The sequence below is a fragment of the Macaca nemestrina genome, chromosome 8 (genome assembly GCF_043159975.1).
Source record: "Macaca nemestrina isolate mMacNem1 chromosome 8, mMacNem.hap1, whole genome shotgun sequence".
NCBI classification, from domain to species: Eukaryota; Metazoa; Chordata; class Mammalia; order Primates; family Cercopithecidae; genus Macaca; species Macaca nemestrina.
Genome location: NC_092132.1, coordinates 37,362,328 through 37,379,997, shown reverse-complemented (window position 1 = coordinate 37,379,997; position 17,670 = coordinate 37,362,328). Strand labels below are relative to the sequence as shown.

Genomic DNA, 17,670 nt, shown 5'->3' with positions numbered 1-17,670 from the left:
AAAGAGCTGACTTAGCAACATAGGAGACTCACTCCTGAGGCAGTGCTATCCTGCAGGGTGTCAAGAATTAGCTAGGACATAAATACAAGCTACCATGTTTTGTCCTCTTATAACAAATGGTAGAATCAGTCAACCTAAAATAAGACCAGCAACAGTTAAAGTGTGAGATCTTCAATTTTACCTGTGAGTGTTAGACTTAGTAAAAATATGGGTCTAAAGGGGGTTAAAAACATAGAAATGAAAGAAGCCATATTTGGCAATACTAGATGTGGAAAAAAACTGATGAATCAAATTTCATTACAAAATTTTCACAGGAAAAGAGAACTCAACAAAAGTAAGAAAATAAGAATGAAAATGGAAATATTAAAGTGGTTTCACTATACTCTGCAGAAAAGTGATCAGAAATTAAATTTATTTGGTGCAATTCACTCCAGGAAAAAAAAAAAAATACTTTTTCAGCAAAAAAATGCATTGCTGTGCAATAATTAGGATGAAATTCTCCACACTAGCACTACACCATGAGAATGGAAGCACTGCCCTAAATCAGGGATTTTGTTTTATTCACTGCTGAATTATCAGTGTCTAACCCAGTACAGGTCTCAGACTGACTTTTCCCATTGTATTTTACTGAGTTTATTCAACAGTTATTTACTGAGTCCTCACTGGGTAGCAAGTCTTCAATAATAGTCCCAGATAGAGCTATGAACAAGAGCTATGAATAGCTCGCTCTGCCTTTGAGCTCAAGATCTGACAGTGTCTCAGAATCCCCCAGGAAATCTCCCAAGCATGCTGTGCTGTCTGGAGAAGCCCACTAGGATTCTGAATCCACTTAATGTTCCTCTAATTCTCAACATATTAAAGCTGAAGCCACCTTCTCCAACTCAAGCGTTACAATGAGCATTGTAGACCAAGGCTTCATAATTGATTTGGTCTTTTCAAAATTCTCCTTTTTTACACTTATTTACCAAAAAAAAAAAAAAAAAACCTTTAGTCTTTATTAAACAAAGGAAGTAGAAGACAGATAAGGGAACAGGTCATGACCGCTCCTTTCCCTTACACATATGCAGACTTACAAACACGGACGCACCCGAGTGAATGTCAGGGACTACCAGGGGACAGACTGATGGGCAGAGGGAGGCAGAACCCTCCGAGAATGGGCCTGGATCTCAGGCTGGGCTGAGACCTGGGCCAGGGCAGCCGTTCTGAGGAGTTATGCCTGAGCAGCTTGGAGATGAGGTCCTGGGGCTCCCATGGGCACAGAAGGGGGAATTTTAGGACCACCTGGATGATTCCCCCATAGGCCTCATTGTGTGTGGGGTTCCCCACCAGCGGCTCATAGCCGAGTACTCCGGTGTACCACAGATCCACCTTCTCTGTGTGCGCGCGCCCCTCAATTGTCTCCGGGAACAGGTAGTCCAGGGCGCCACACATTTGTCTTCCTCCTCAGTGAGGGGGCGTGCACAAGGCAGCCGAAGTCGGCAACTTTCAGCTCGCTCTCAAGCCCTGAGAGCAGATTATCTGGCTTTATGTCTGGGAGTCACCTTCTTCCCGTGGCAGTACATCAGCGCACCTGCCACCTCCCCCATGATGCTGGCTGTTCGTTTCCTGTCAAAGGTGCGGCTCTTCCGCAGCTCCTGGTACAACTCCTCGCGGGTAGAGGTGACGGGGGCGTACTCTATAATTCAGTAGATTTTTCTCAGGTCATAAAAGTAGTTGTAGCAACTCAGTATATTTGGGATGCTGAACGGGGGCCTGGATTTCTATCTGCCTGTGCAGCTGGTGCTCCCCACGCCCTCCTTCTCTATCTGAGACTTGAAGGCCTTGAGGGCCACGATGAAATGGCTTTTCTTCTTTGGAGCTAAGTACACATGTGCAAACTTGTCTTTGCCCGGGGGACGCCCAGTCTCAAGGTCGTCGACCGTGAAGGGCCGCGTTAAGATGCTGCTTGTCCCACAGCTGTTCTCCACCACCTCATGGCAGGGCTTGCTGCGGGCTGTGCGTCTGCGCAGCTCAGGAGCTCAAGCGCAGCTTTGGTGCGGATCCTCGGGAAGCCTCGCGAGGGCAGGGTACTCCAGGTCGGCTGGAGCAGTCTGCTTGCCATAGGGCAGGGGTAACTGTTCTCCTTCTGGGCCATCCTTGGAGGGAAAGCAGGAGGAGAGCTGAGGCCCAAGGCACAGCTGCTCTCCCAGCCACCACAAACGACGGAAATCTGCCTTAAAAAAAAAAAAAAAAAAAAAAAAAAAAAGGCAGCATTTTCATAATTTTTTCTCACTCCGGAAGTATTAAGCACAACTGTGTATAAAATTATTCTGACGCCCAACTTAGTAAAAAGCTTGAAAAATGACTTTACAACAGCTAAGTTAGAATTCAAGAGTTCAAGCACAGCTCCAGTAAGAATGTACGTAAGCACCCCACACATTCAGAAATCATGATCCTAACTGTAATTGTGTATTTTGTCATTTAAAAGCAATTGTATTATTTTCATAATTAAAATCAAGGCAAGTGGAGCTATAACTAGGAAAAAATAAAATAAAATGAAGGCAATCCTCTTTCATCATCTCATATATTTCTCAAAAATGTTCTTTTCTTCTTGTCTACAGAAATATAGTTGCTGGGCCCAAGAAACGATAAGAGGTTCCTCCTCACACCGTCGGGGGCAGTTCTGAGAAGAAACGTGTCCAGGGACCAATCCTGACCAGTGCTGATTCACATGACTGTGTCATGAAAATAGAAGATGTCATTGGGTTTGGGTTCCTCTTGGAGCACCAAAATAAACACAGATTGAAATTCTCCTAAAAATACTCCCCAACCATTTTATCACAGAGAAAGGCTGTTCTCCATGTGGACGTGTTGAGCATATTCTGATTGTTCAAGCCAGGATCTCAAAGGATTTGGTGGGTGGAGACAGCAGAGCAGGTTATGACACCAGTTTGTCTTCCCACATGTGGATCAGCATTCTCTTCCTCACTCTCTCCAAGCCCTTTGCCCCCATTTCCACTGTTTCTCCAAATGCCCCCATTTCCACTGTTTCCCCAAATCCCAGATCATCCATTTAACATGCATTCACTGGGCACCTACATCAGTAAGAATGTTTGTCACTGAAGGGAAAATACACTTATTCATCTTCGGTTCCCCTTATCAAGGGCATCTGCTGGTTTGTGTGTCAGGAGTTAGGGGAGTGTAGGCATGACACAGAGTCCAGGAGGTACCTGTGAGCTTGCCCAGCATTGTGTATCAGGAGAGTGCTAAAAGTCCCACAAGAAAAGTAAAGCAACTTAACAAACTGTCCCTTCTCTATTCTTCATAAGTTGCCACATCACAGTGCTTTGAGGTGCCAGATCATGCGTTTTATTAATCTCATTACCAAGACTCAGTTCCTTCAGAGTAAGAGCTAAATCCTACCCCAGTTGTGACACAATAGAATTCTCAGAAGCAAAAACTTCTCAGGGAAAGAGCAATAAATCAGGACGCAGCACCTCCTCCCTGAATCTTCTCCAGCAAAAGTTACATTTTTCAGGCGAATAGGATCAAGCAGCAAAAAATAAGTGCACTCAGGTTTCTCTGTGATGTGATTACTACCCTGTGGGAGGGAGAGGACGGTAGATGGAGAGAAAATTTGACCCTACCTTGGATTTTTTTTTAAGCTGGCATTTTGGCAGTCTATCTACAAGTGCTTTCAGAATGTCAAGTCCACCGTAGAGCCCAGCCAGAAACAGAGACCTCCGGTGCCTTTTGATAAGCCACTGTTTCACTCGCTCTGCTTTTCAAGGGTGTCAGGTGAACAGAGGCTTGTGCTGCAACCTTAGAACTGGGAGCACAGTGGCTTTGAGGCAACCAAACACCCCTGCCACCACGGTGCCGCACCGCCAGGTTGGGGGAGGAGGAGGCCCAGCTTTCTTCTTTTTAAAGAAAGATCTTGCTACTTTGCCCCTGTTCTTAACCTTCCCTTTTCTGCCATGTACTCTACTCAGGCTTATCAGTCAGTGAGCCAAAGTGGACCAGATCCTGCCACAACTTTGCCCAGGCTGTTGTATCCTCAGGGCTTTTCAAGGGTGGAGAGCACCTGGCTTCTACATCATCCATCCTTCCTTTATGCTTTGCAGAGTGTTAGGAGCACTAGCTTGGAGACCAACAAACCAGGTTTGGACTTCGGCTGTGTGTTCTTGGGTAGCATGCTTAACATCTCTGAACCTCAGTTTCCTCATCTGTAAAATGAGGATCATTATATCTGCCCTTCAGTGCCTTGTTAGGGATGAATAAGAGAATACATAAAGTGCTTACTATAAGGTCTAACATGCAGCAAGCATTTGCATAGCAGGTATCAAATGCAGGTATGTGCATAGCACATATGCAAAAACACAGATTTTATTTTACCAGGAAAGTACCTTAAATGCCATTACTTCTTTTGATAATTCCCCCTTGTTCATTTGCCCCTCTTACTGAACCATCAGGATTCAACCCAAGCCTCTTTGCCCCCAGAAAAATTTTTCCCAAGTGTATAGAGTTCAGTGTGTCTTGCTCCATGTTCTCAAAGCAAGTTGTTTGAGCATCTTCGCTACAGTGATTCCTGGAATGCTGAATGTAGTCATCTCCTTGTCTGTCAGTCCTATCATACCATACCCTGAACACTTGGAAGGTAAAAGAGAGATTGTTTGGTGTGAGGGTCTAGGTGCAGAATTCTGAAGCCAGACTTCCTGGGACCACATCTCATCTTTCTTTTGCCAGTTAACTGTGTGCCTCAGCATTCTCCCTCAAACCAGGAGTGAGAATAACAGTACCTACCTCCCAAAGGTAACTTAGAAGTGTGCCCAGCACATAGTAGTCACCATAGAAGTGTTAGCTTTTATTTATTTATTTAATTCTTCTTTGAGTCTTCAGGTTCTGGGAGATACCAGGTGTTTGATACAGAGTGGCTGGAGAAACCAGGGAACCACTACAAATTACAAGGAGAATGAGTCTGGCATTTCATTCAGGGTAACACATCATATAATGGTTCAAAAATAATGAAACTGGTATCCAAAAGATTTGAAAACAGGATCTCAAAGAGATATTTGCACACCTATATTCATTGCAACATCATTCACAATAACCACAATGTGTCCATTCAAAGATAAATGGTTACACAAAATATGGTATATACATATAATGGGACATTATTCAGCTCTAAGAAAGAAGGAAATCCTTGTCATTTGCTACAGCATTATGAACCTTGAGGACATTGTGCTAAGTGAAGCAAGCCAATCACAAAATGACAATTACTGCTTGATTCTGCTCATATGAGGTTGCTAAAGTAATCAAACTCATACAAACAGTGAGTAGAATGGTGGTTTCCAGGGGCTGGGGGTGAGGGAAAAGACGAAATTATTATTCAATAGGCATAGAGTTGTGTCATGCAAGAGCAAAAATTCTTGAGGTCTGCTGTATCACAATGGGCATATACTTAACAATACTGTAATATACACATAAAAATGATTAAGTAAACAAATCTATGGTATACGTTTTTAACCACAATTTAATTTTTTTAATTTAAAAATTTAAGCCAAAAAATAACTGCATCAGGCATGTCAAGCTCAACACCATAAACTTATTTCTGTTTATTCCCACCTCAGGTGACTACTGTTCTGCATGAGACAGTCAATTCTTAGTAAAAACTAAAAGTGGGTCATGGTTCTTTTTTTATGACATATACCTATGTCGCTATGTCTGCGCCAATGTGTTTATTTTTACTGAACACACATTGACATCATTTGGAAGTCCTGAGGGCAATCAGGGAAAAACTATATGGAATGAACGTTACCTGACATTTTAATGCTTTACTTTCTCTCTACCCAAGGAGTAGTTTGCTTTCCAAACAAGTCTTCTACTAGATAGCCTGTTTTATTTTTCTTCATCACACTTACTTCGCTAGCACTATACAATATAGTGGGCTATTGATCTACTGCATAATAGTATAATTTAATTCCATGAGAGCATAAATTTGGTTTTTTTACTACTACATCCTCAGCATGTGGAAGAGTTCCTAGCACATAGTAGGTGCTCAATTAACATTTGTTGAATTAATTAATAATTCCTCTGGTAATGGAAGGACAGGAAAAAAAAATAGATTGTCCCAAAAAAATTAGCCATCAAAGTAAATGTGCTTACATTGAATAGAAATTTTCTTTGGAAGGATAGAATTCTTTGATCTTTTTGCTTGCATTATTTATGCCTTTGAGTCAGGGGATGAGAGCCTTAGTGAAGTTCTGCAACCCAGCAAATACGAATGTAGTTATGATTCTTTAACTAGATATGTCTAGAGCACAGTGAACTTTATACACGTCTTAGCCACCAGATAATTCAGGAATTGAATTTAGTGACAAGAATTCTTTAGATGTAGGAAGAGATAGTGAGAGAATCACTCAGGTGGGACCAAGAAGACAAGTATAATTATATCCTGAGCCATTTTAATACACTCCCAGATAACATCGCTTGAAACTGTTTAGGAGCAAAAAGAGAGAGGTATTGGAAACACACAGACTTAGAGTATTACTCAGGCATTCATTAAATCAGCCTACGAACTTGAGCCCTCACCCAGAGTTAAAGCTCTTCCTCTTTATTTCTTTTTGAAGCTAGCAAAATTTTCTACCATAGATGTCTGCCAGTTTTTTATGGCTTAGGATCCTTGATTGCAGAGTCATTCTTTAGGTGCCTGATGCCTTCTTCACTTGCTTTCTAAGAGGATAAACCACGTTTTCCTTATTCTCACTAGAGAAGATCCTGTGTCTGTAATCATCAAAGAGGTACTGCTCACACTAAAGCTTCAGTTCCTTTGAGCCAGCATTCAGTTTGTAGTATCTAATGTCATCCCCTCTGTTGGCCTACAGCTTATTTTTATGTCTTCGTTTGGGTTTTCTTATGGAATCCTGAGTCAGAACTCTCTCCAGAATGATCACTGGGGAAACTACCATAGCTTCAGAGGGAGAAGGTACCAGCAACATTTTCTCTCTCTTTTTTTTTTTCTTTGAAACAATCTCAGAGAAGAAGTATGAGGGAAACTTGGTTGGATTTATAATCCTCCTGCATCAAAAAACAGCAATGAAACTTCCAGTAGCTGACTTTGCACAGCAGTTTCAAAACCAGACGCCAAAATAAACTTCCAATAGGAGCCCATCGATGGCAAGATTTCATGCACTTTTTCCTGTTGTGTAACCTAGCCTCCATTTCACCTTCCCTCCCAGAGATCATTCCATGTGGAGGGATCAGTTCTCCTTTCCTGCTTCAAGCAAGTGGCCAGTGAATGCATCTGCAGTTTATAAGATTCCTCAGTCAGATTGGATGGGACAGAAAAAGACTTTGGCAGGATCTGGGGTTTTTGAATGACAAGGATCTGGGACTGTGATTTCTCTGCCAGCCTTACTCCTGATTTGGGAGGGTGGCTCAAGGAGAGCGCAGAGTTCAGGGAACATATATGTAAAAAAGTGAGCACTTGGATACAAGTAAAATCTAGATTAGAAGTGAAATTGTTTGCAGCATTTAAGAGTGAGTGGAGTCAACAAAGGTCAGCAGGTTGCTGCCAACAGATATGAGCGAAAAAGGAATGATTTAGTCTTAGCAGCGGCAGTGGAACCCACTGAATAGTAGTATGCATGTGACTTTAACGTTTATAATAACAAGGGTAGAATAAAATTAGCTACCATTGACTAAGCAACTGCCATGCCCCACTGTGGCAAGCTTTTCCCATCTGTTAACTCAGGCACAATACCATATATTCAATCTTTTTAACTCCATCTCTCAGATGAGGGCCTCAAGAAGCAGGAAGGTTAATAGATTGAGCAGGGTCATTTAGTTGCAAAAGAAAGAAAAGCTGGAATTTCAACTAAGGTCTATCTGACTCCAACTTAGCCATCCTTGCCCCCTGTGCAAGGCTGCTGTAATGGGAGCTTTGGAATGGCCTCTGGATGGAGGGTTCAAGCTTTGACTTTTGTCCTCCTTCCCAGCTATTTGCCAGTCATGCTATTGCATAAGGGGAAAGGAAGGGAAAGTGGGGAGGTGATTCCTACTTTATTCCTCTCTTGGGAGTGGCTTTGCTCTATTCCTAGAAATGGGGCAGACCGACCTTTTCTATAGGATGATGAATAGCAAAGAGAAGCCCATAGACGGGCATCTTGCCATAGCCTCCACCACTATATATCTACCCCAGGGCCCCTGGATCCACAGGGCACCTACCTGGACCTGATCTTGATTGCTTTATCTTCCTGTTGGAAAACTCAACTCGTTAGTAATTCCTCTGTTCTAATAAGACTTCATCCCTGCTCAGCGTTTGATGACTCTTCACACGCCTCCCCGTGAGTATGGCTTCCTTCAGCGCCAGCATGGAGAGCAACTGCAGGGACACCAGGAAGCCCCAGGGCCACGGCTTCCTTGGCAGCAGCTCCAAAGAACAAGAATATTCCCATTTGTCTTTTTGGCAGAAGTAGTAGCAGAAGTGGTAGATAAGCGCATTAACAAAAACAGGAACATGATGAAGGGAGGCTGAAAAGAAAGGGGTGAAGAGGAGAAACTCCTAACCAAATAAGAAGCCCACAGGGAGCTTGTCGCCTGTGCTGCTGTGTGGTCTAGATTGTGTGTTTTAGACTCATGCAGACGAGAGTCTTATCTCCTGTGTTCTCAGCAGTTGCTACCACATGGACAGAGCTCCACACATTTTGGTTTTCCGTGGCGGTGACAAAAACACTTCTCTTCCCCACAGCTAACTATAAAGATAATAATGATGCCTGTGATTATAGCTATCATGTATATGACCCTGTGCTCAACACTTTACAGGATGATGATGATAATTCACACTTTTATAGTTTACTATGTACCAGCAATGTTCTAAGTGATCAACAGACAGACAGGTTAACTCATAATGTCAATATATGAATTAACATATTAACCCTTACTGCAAAACTATGAAGTTGGTACTATTATCCTATTTTATGGATGAGAAACTGAAGAACAAAGAGTTAAGTGACTTGCCCAAGGTCATGAATCTGAAAAGTGGCTATTTATCCCCCAGGAAACTAAGGTTCAGAGGGGCTAAGTCACCTGCTCAAGGTCACATAGTGAGAAAGTGGTAAAACTGAGTCTCAAACCACATCTGCAGGACTCCAAAGCATATACTATTACCTGCTATGCTAGATTAAGTCTCTCTATACACACAACCACATAGATAGATAGATAGATAGATAGATAGATAGATAGATAGATACGCATATGCACACACATCCTAGAAAACTAGAAGTTTTTATCCAAAAATTGGGACTCTTGGATTCTAAGACAGTATTTTTTATGGCCTCCAAAAATTGTATATCTTAGTATACACAGAAAAGCATTACATTTGAAGGTGACTTGGGCTACATAGAAAAGGCACCTTGAGGCCCTTTTTGACCCTGACCTGTGAGCTGAAATATCAGTATCTTGGCACACCTGAAATCCACTTTGTTCGGAAAGTTCTGCCTTAAGAGAAATGTTCCAAACATGAAAACAAGAAGGGAGCTGAGAACCTACCCCATCGTCCCCTTCTCACCTCTCCCATTTCTCTGATCCTTCACTTGCTCTGCATTTCACTGTACCCAGGAATAAGAAGAAATATGTTGAATAAAGTCAGTTTCACTAAAAACAAACAAATATGGCCGACCACCTGAAAGATTCCCATTTCAACTCTCCTTTTCCTTTCTTATTCCTCCAGGAAAGCAGAATGATAGTAATTAAAACGGAAGCATGAAGAGGCCCTGGGCATATTGCAAACACCATTTGCCTAAAAGACTTCCAAGTTGCAGAATCCCCCTTTTCCCCCGTGAATGACCAGCAACTACTGTCTTGCCATGCCGTCATCAAAACCGGCCTGCTGGATGTGCAGCGCAGGTGGGTGACGTCGCTGGCTTTCCCTCTGAGCCAAAGCAGTGGGAGCTGCCCCCACTTGGGGCTTTTTTTTTTTTTTTTGCCAGAAAGAATAAACATTAGCATACATATCATTGGGGGCAGGTGTACCCTGGCAGAAGGGCACATTGTGTGACTGGCAGTCTGCCCTCTCTGGCTTTCAGTTTTATATTTCTCAAATTCTAATTGACTTGCAGCCGCACTGGGAGGAATTTTGCTTCATTTCTGTATTACATAAGATTGGACGGCCTGAGGGCATATGGGCTGTGGAGTTCTCCGGAGCCCAGGCTTGGAGTGAGAAGAGCTATTCCCAAAGCCGCCTTTATGCATGGCCAGGGGAGAGAAGAGGACAGCAACTGTAAGCCTTCTCCTCTTCTCTGCCATTTTCCCTCAGAGGCCGTGCAGTGATAGAGGCTCCATAGACCCTGTTGCTCCTAATGCCAGATGCGATGCACATGTGTTGTCAAACTAGGATTAGTTTGTTATTTCTCCTTTAAGTAGGTTAAGCTTTTTAAAGCAGGGGTAATTAAGATTATGACTAGACAATGAATGAAAGAAATCATGGGGCTTAATGAGGGTACTGTAGTTACCCTAGAATGGAAAGGATAACAAGTTTGCTTTTATTGGTATGAGAAAAGGAAAAGGACAAAAGAGATGGCAATAAAAGATATATATACACATATATATCTATACATGTATATATATATATATATATACAGCTTCATCCACACTAACACCTGGTAGAACTGGGCGCTCACCTGACCATTAATATAACTCACTGTCACTTTGGGAACTGTTTTTATAAGAAAAAAGGGTTTTCTCTACACATATTCCCGCAGCTTATTGGTTCCTTAACTTTTCTGTGGTTACTAATTTCAAAATATTAAAAGCATATTCTTACCCTGAAAGATAAAGGTGGTCATGATGTGAACACACATCCTTTCTGATCATAGACTCTGGGTATCTCCCAAAAACAGCATAGAGGAAAACAGAAAGGTGCAGGAGACGAAACAGGAGCAGTCAGAAAGGCTGTGCAAACCCTTTCTCAGTTGACTCTGTTTGTAAACTCTTCTTCTAATCTGTCTTCTGCTCCCAATGCACACTGCTGGTACTTTCAGCAGCTCTCACTGTCTCTCTCCTGAAGAAATCAAGAGACTCTTGACCAGTCTCTTGCTTCTAATTGCTCCTTCCTCCACTCCATCCTTCACACAGCTGCCAGATTCATAGCTTTAAAAGGCCAGCTTGTTCATGCCTTTCCTCTCTTTAAATTATTTTCTAGAGGCACAAAAATTCCACTTGGAGAAGGATCTCCTATAAGTAATATCCACATGTTTTGAAGACAAAAACATTCAAATCAGCATTATTTGTTGACTACAATGTATTTAATGTCTATCATTAGTTAACTGGTTAAATAAGACATGGTTCAACTACATAATTTGAAAACATGGAGCTGTGGAAAAGAATAAGATAGATCTAAATGTGCTGAAAGGGACCAATCTCAAGATACAAAGCAAGATTTCTGTAGTATCCTCCTTTGCATGCAACAAAGGATAAATAAAGAAGATGCTTATACATACACTATTTCTGCAAAGATACATAAGCAGTTAATGATCATGGCTGTTTCCTGGGAGGGAAGCTCTGGAACTGAATATTTGGCATGGTTTTTTTATTGTATGCTCTTTGCAGATTTAAAAATCATAAATAGGTGCTACTTTCATAATAAGAAACACTAATTTAAAGAAACAAAAACAAAACCTTCCACGTAATAAAAGCACTTATCACCTGAATAAGTGATGAGGGCACTTCATCACCTGGATCCAACCTAGCTTTGATGTCTCCAATGTTGACTTGAGGTCACATCATGTCATTGCCATTGCCTGACCTGCTCGTGCTACCCAATAGTATTCCACACATGTGCACACAGCTGGGTTTCTTCATCTATATACTGAGGATTACAACAGCACCCATTACACAGAGTTTTTTTAGAGCGAGAATTAAATGAGATAAAACGTAACAGGTGCTTATAATAATGCCTAGCAAATAAGTTCTCAGTAAATGTCAGTTGCTACTATTGTTTTATACGAAGGTGACACCTCTTTATAGAAAGGCCTTTGCTGCATTCTCTGCCTGGTGAAAGGCTACTTACACACTAAGGCTTAGCTCAAATATCATCCTTTCTGTGTTCTTCACACCCTCTGAGCTCTGAGCACTTTGTTCATACCCTTGTTTAGTGCCTTTCATATTCCATCATAATTAATATCGTACCAGTCCACGTCTAGCTAGCCCTTATAAGGTATATTGAGCAAGGACCATGATATGTATCTTTTTTTTTGAGTCTAATGTAGCTTTTCAGTAATTATTTAGAGAATTTAGTGCAATTAAAGCAGTAAAAGAAAAAAAAATCCCCAGAAAATGTAGCATATATGCATTGCAGCAATCAAAATCTTCTCGCAGTGTGTCTGCTAATGGTTTCCCCACTGTATGACACTAAAGGAACCTTCTGGGAAATAGAGATTAGCATTAGTGCCAAGATTCCCCCAAAGGTGATCTAAGCACTTCACACCATTTTGGTTGTCAAGCTTCACTCTTCACAGCTCATCTTTCTTGCCAGAACTCTGGGCCAGCTTTTAGTACTTAGCAATATAGATTGTGAGCTAACGCTTGGCTGATGTCTCATTTAAAAGATTGACTGTGCATTAAAAGCCCTAGCAGGCTTTAAAAAAAAGACTTAAACCATTGCAAAAGGAGTATCTTGGCTGATTATTGCTTTGGATTTGATATTGGATTTAATATTAACACAATAGGATATTCGATTTTCCTCCACGCTCATGTGAGAAATAATATATTATTCATAGGTTTAAAACACAATTCCAGAGTTAAAAGATCTGAGGGAGAAAATGTTATTTAGACTGATATTTCTCCATGGATCATGTGTTATCAGCATCAACTGGAGGTACTTACGACTCAGGTTCTCAAAGTCTACCTAAGGCGATGAGGACCCTCGAGTCTGCTTTTCCATATAGAATGCCTTGGTGATTCTTAAATACATGAAACTTGGGAGCCACTGATTTACGATGGCATTTAGATAAGCCTCTTGAGGCTGGGAGCAGTGGCTCCTCCTATAATTGCGCATTTTTGGAGGCTGAGGCGGGAGGATTGCGTGAAGCCAGAATGTAAAGATCAGCCTGGCAACATAGTGAGACCCCATCTACACACACACACACACACACACACACACACACACACACACACACACACAAATTAGCTAAGCATGATGGTGTACCTGTAGTCCCAGCTACTCTGGAGGCTGAGGCAGGAGGATCCCTTTAGCTCAGGGGTTCAAGGCTACAGTGAGCTGTGATCACACCACCACACTCCAGCCTAGGTGATGGAGTGACAGCCTGTCTCCAGAAAAAGAAAAAAAGAAAGAAAGAAAAGAAAGAGAAAAATCAGCTTGAATAAGAAAGTACAGCAAATGTAAAAATCTCATGAAACAAGCTTCACCAAGTCACAAAATACCTGCTGTGTGCTTCTCCCCACCTTTTGTACCTTTTAAGCTGGATTCTGTATCCTTGGTTGCCTATATGACACCATGCTTGCAAAGAAATTAAGGATATAGTGTGGTTTGGTTGACGGTGGAGACTTGGAATGTGGTTAATTAGTGATTGATTCTCTTTCTTCTTAGGCTCCACCTTGAGTTTCTCAATTCTAATCAGAGCTACACTTTCCTAGGTTTAAGGCCTGACTGGGGACAATGGTCATGAGGAGGAGAAGAAAAGCATCAGTAATGTTCAGGGCGATCTTACTAACTTGCTAAGTACTGTTCAGGGTGATCTTGGTAAATTGCACTTTTGGTCTTTGAATTATTCCTTATTTGTCTATTGCATTTTTTAGTTCTATCCTTACTCTAGCAATTGATCACATACTGCCTCATGCAGTGTTCAGGGTGGTCTTAGCAAAAAACATAATGTGCCTTTGGTCTCAAGTAATGGGGAACACAATGAAAATGGACTCAAAATCATTCTTTACCCTTTGTGACCCCCTGCTTTGCATTTTTAAGTGCCTTCTGAGTGCAGTCAGTTCCCTTTCCAGTCCTTCTTTATGCCAAGCACAAGACATAAAGGTAATCATCAAAAGAAACATACTCCACTAAGCATGTTCTTTTTCCCCCACAGTATACAAGTCAGCTCAGTGTGGTTTGGGAATCATTGAGCTTTATAAGTAAATCTTTGTGTTAACAGAGATGTATGGCAAAGCTATGGTGTCTAGTAGAAAGAGCATTTGTTTTCCAGTCAGTATCTAGGTTTAAGACCCATTTTACCTTTACTTACCTGTACAACCCTAATTAAGCAAGTCACTCCTTGCTCAACCGTAGTTTTCTTATCCACAAAATGAGAATGAGAATTCCTACTTCAGATTGCTGTTAAAAGGATAAAAGAAATAATATCAAAACAGCACTTAGAATACTGTCTTGCACATAGTAGGTATTTAATAATATGTCATTAGTTTAATCATCAAATATCAAAGTGGCTATTGATTTCTGCTATGTGGTATCACAAGAACTGTGTTGCTATGGGAGATACTAAGAGTAGTACAGATCATGCTTAAGTTACTGTGATGCTTGTCAATGAGATAAAAAATAGAAACACACAAATGATAGCAATATTGTACAAAAGTTATTTAAGTAATATGAAATATATCATGAGACAGTATGTGATCAATTGCTAGAGTAAGGATATAACTAAAAAATGCAATAGACAAATGAGAAGGAATAATTCAAAGACCAAAAGAGTAATTTGCTAAGATCACCCTGAACACTACTGAAGCATTTGTGAAAGCACATCTTTATTCATTTGACAAGTGTCTCCTGAGTTCCTACTCCAACCAGGCACTCTTCAAGACCCTGAGATACAGTGACAGACAAGACAGAAAAGATCCTTCTGTCCATGGAGCCTATATTTAAGTGGCAGGAGACAGACAAAAAGAGACTAAGTTCATGTTAACACTACTATAATTTCAGGTGGTTTGTCATAAGTTCAATGAAGAAGAATGAATTGGGGTAAGGAATTAGAGTGGGACTAGCTGACAGTTATTTGAGAAATACAGAATCAAGGGAGCCCTCTCTTAAGAGGGAATGGTCATCAGAGATCTGAGTGAAGTAGGAAAGTGAACCAAGGAAAGATCAGAGAGAAGACAAGGGAGAAGCAAGTGCAAAAGCAGGAATGAACTTGGTGTGCAAGGTCCTGCAGGAGGACCAGTGTGGCTGGAGTGAGGTGCACCTGCAGGACAGGGGAAGGAGACAAGAGGAGAGAGAAAAGTGAGGGCCAGATCATGCAGGACCCTCTTGGCCATCAAAAGAGGGAATTTTACTCTAAGTTGTGATGTAAGCCTATTGCAGGATTTTGAGCAAGAAAGTAGCATAATGTATTTCCTTAACAATGATCATGGGTAGAGAACAAAGAATAAATATGAGGCCAATTATGGGTTAATACACTGGTAAAGAAAAAATGACAATGGCTTAAGCTGTTAGAGACCAGAAAGGAAATCAGAAATACAGTTATTTTAAAGGGTATCAAAAGGAGAAATGATTAAGAAATATGAAAAGATGGCAGATGACATAAAATGGCAAGGTAAAGGAGATAAATAAAAACAGAAAGTTCAGAAAAAGATTATTTAGGTTACAAAGTATAAAGAACTGGTATCTGGTGCCAGCACACTTGGATTTGAATCTCCAGTTTATGACTTACTACTCATGTGCCATTAGAAGTGTTCCTTAACCTTTCTCGTTTCCTCATTTATAAAATAAGAATAATGAGATCTGCATCATAGAGTTGTGAGTCAGATTAGAAAACATATCAACTTTCTGACGGGTAGTAGGTTCTCCCAAAATATTTGTTCTTTCCCTTCTGCCCCTGGTTGAATTTATACTTTTTTCACCAGCTTATGATGACAAAAAAAACTTATAAATTTAATCTTCCTCATTTAGAAGCATGTATAACTTCCTCCTGCAGACTTTATTTCATCAGATTAATTATTATAGTTTATTTTTATTAATTATTGTATTCTCCAATAATATGAGTTCTGAAAACTGGCCCAGCATTATGGCAAGAAGGGAGAAGACTTCCAGCAAACGATGTGGTGTGGTCAGATCACCTTAAGGAAAGAAACCGTGTGCCAAATGCTATTTACCAGATGGCTCGGTCTTGGGCCCACTGCAACTGAACTGCTGGCAGGCACATTGTGGGGCGATTTTGATTGTCTGGGACAAGTATAGTGGGAGGCAGGCTTTAAGGTAATCAAAGCATAAACTGTATAGGGCTTTATGGATTAAGGTCACAGTCCCTCAATGAATACATAATGCCCTAAACATGATTCCCATTTGCTCATGGAAGAGGAAAAATGGAACAACAGAAGGGAGATGACTTTTATTTCCGTTATATTGTATTAAGTCACTCCAGGACTCACTGCAATTCCCACTTAGGACCTCCCTTACAGGAGAGCTACCTATTCATCCTGTGGCATGTAGGAAAATTGAATGGTTTTCTAAAAATTAGAATGTACTCCATCAAGCAATTGAAAATGAAATGTTGAGTTAGAGTCTCCAGGTATGAAATACAGCTCAAGGCTTGGACTTTAATATCATTGGAAGTACTTTATGGACATCCAAGGTACTGATGTGTACTATTTGGTCCGAGGGGACAATTCCTCAGTCAAAAGGAAAGGGCTCTAGGGAGAATTTCCTGCAAGGAGGAAGGCAGAGTCCCCATTCAATGTGTCAGCAAACTCATCAAGGTGCTAGTTGGTGCTCAGAACCATGCGGAGTGCCAGGGTTACAGAGCAACATGTCTCACTATATGACCTCAGTGGTTTAGAGTCTGATGCATGGGTTTAAATGCTGGAGGGTTTTACCTTCAGTTTGCATGCTGGAAACTGACTGTACATGTAACAAGAAGGTAAGTGTCCTTTCCTACCTTGTCCTGTCTGGCTGCCTTCCTCTTACCCCTTGCATTCACATATCTCACTGTCCAGATGTCCCCATGTGCCTTCCTATCTTTCCTTCTTCTCCAAACCCATCAAATGTATTTGTTCATCATTACATTTTATGTGTCTTGCTCTTCTAGAATTCAGCTGAACTCTGTTATTTACCTAATGTGTGCTTTCTCCGTCTAGGTAATAAGTGGTCTTACCTCCCTTAAAAATGTACATGGTATACACAGTAACTGTCTGGTCATCTGTAACAGTGGACTAAATTTTCTGTTGTTCTGCAGAGTCTGAGTTTATAGTATTATTCAGTATAGTTCTTTTCTTCAGGCACTTTTGGAAGTATCAAGGGTAGAATAAAATTTAGGTTTTCAGTTAAGAAATAAACCGATAAATATTTTCTTTTCCTCTGTACTAACATCTCAAATACTTTTATATTGTTTTACCATCCATATGAAGGCATCTGTAGACTATACAAACTTCACTTATCGAATAAACATTTATGAGCTTCTATTATATGATTAGGTGATAGAAATACAAAGATAAAAGAATATCATGCATGTCCACAAGGACCCTAACTTATAGTAGATAGAAATTAAATTGGTTTTAGGGAAACTGCCAGATAAAGATCCATAAAGGCAAGAACCACCAAATCACCACACAGCAGATTTGATTTTTTGTTTGTTTGTTTGTTTGTTTTGAGACAGAGGCTCACTCTGTCACCCAGGCCAGAGTGCAATGGCACGATCTCAATGCCAACCTCAATCTCAGTGGCACAACCTCCAACTC

At 41.0% G+C, this 17,670-nt stretch overlaps 1 long non-coding RNA gene and 1 pseudogene across 1 annotated transcript in view; one reads left to right on the top strand and one right to left on the bottom strand.

The window, feature by feature from the left end:
• Positions 1–2,765, top strand: part of LOC139355656 (uncharacterized) — a 28,424-nt gene extending 25,659 nt beyond the window's left edge. Inside the window, exon 3 of the long non-coding RNA XR_011606472.1 lies at positions 2,601–2,765. This is a non-coding gene — a long non-coding RNA (uncharacterized lncRNA). The remainder of the gene's footprint in view (positions 1–2,600) is intronic.
• On the bottom strand, positions 1,083–2,134 carry LOC105492396 (aurora kinase B pseudogene; annotated as a pseudogene).
• Positions 2,766–17,670: the final 14,905 nt, after the last annotated feature.